Genomic DNA, 1,168 nt, shown 5'->3' on the forward strand with positions numbered 1-1,168 from the left:
AACGAAATGAAAATTCAAGACATTTGATATTCACACTTTCTTAAAGCTGATTTGCTTTCTCCCGAGGGTTTAGGAGTGTTGAAGCGTTAATTTTTTATGATACAATGGAAGTTTTGGCACACTTAGTAATTTGTAATAGAATTGTTTGACAAAATATAGAGAGTATGTAGAGAATTTCGTATGTAGAGAAAATCATAAATTTTTAGAGAGAGAAAAAGTTACAAATTAAAACATGTCCCGGGTCGTGGGTGCGCACATGAGTCCAAACTTTTTGGATTTGATGTATCCCTCCCCCTTTGCACAAGAGAGATGGTCTTTATGCTATACAATTCAAACTCTTTAAAAAGTTAATTGCATATATATACTAGTGCGTGCAAACCAACTTCCCTTTCCAATGTAGGACAAATGTACACTTTGAGAATCAATTTTTCATTCACCAATTATCCATTTTCAGCGTTTAATATATCAAATTAAACTTCTCACATAGGATAAACTTCGTCCACTTTGACTTGACCCAAATCAGAAAAGATCTCTCAAAAAATTATACCACAAAATGACACTTTAATGCTAATTTAACTAATTTTCCAACAATCATCCACATGAATGAAAATTAATTTTTTGGAACTAGAAAAATGACACAATCATAGTGTTCAGTTGACGATCCTTACATAGTATAGGTATGCTTGATATGTCATTAAATGGCATCATATTTGTGCTTGTTTATGCTTGCTTTTTATTCAAATATTATGTAAAGGAATGTGGAATAACTCTTAATTTGTTGTATTTTGTTTGAAGGAAGAAATGACAGAGCAATGAGCAAACAAGCATGAAAAAGTGTTAATCTTTGGAGAAAACGAGGCTTTAAAGCATAAGGAAAACACCCAAGGGGACACCGGAGAACAAAGGAGCAAAACGAAGGCGTGGAGGTCAATTTGAAGAACTCACACTGACACTCACACCGTGAGTCCCACCGTGACTTCCTATCCTGGAGGCTATGAAATGGCGCAAAAATTACACTATAAATACCATTAGTTGGTTATTTTGTAATCACTTTTGAATTTCCAAATTTCCCATTTAGTTTTTCTCTCTAGGAACCTTTAGAAAAACACTTCCCACACTTGTAATCTACCATTAATTAGGAAATTTAGAAGTTTCTCTCTAGGAACCT

The sequence above is a fragment of the Ipomoea triloba genome, chromosome 12 (assembly GCF_003576645.1).
Source record: "Ipomoea triloba cultivar NCNSP0323 chromosome 12, ASM357664v1".
Lineage (NCBI taxonomy): Eukaryota > Viridiplantae > Streptophyta > Magnoliopsida > Solanales > Convolvulaceae > Ipomoea > Ipomoea triloba.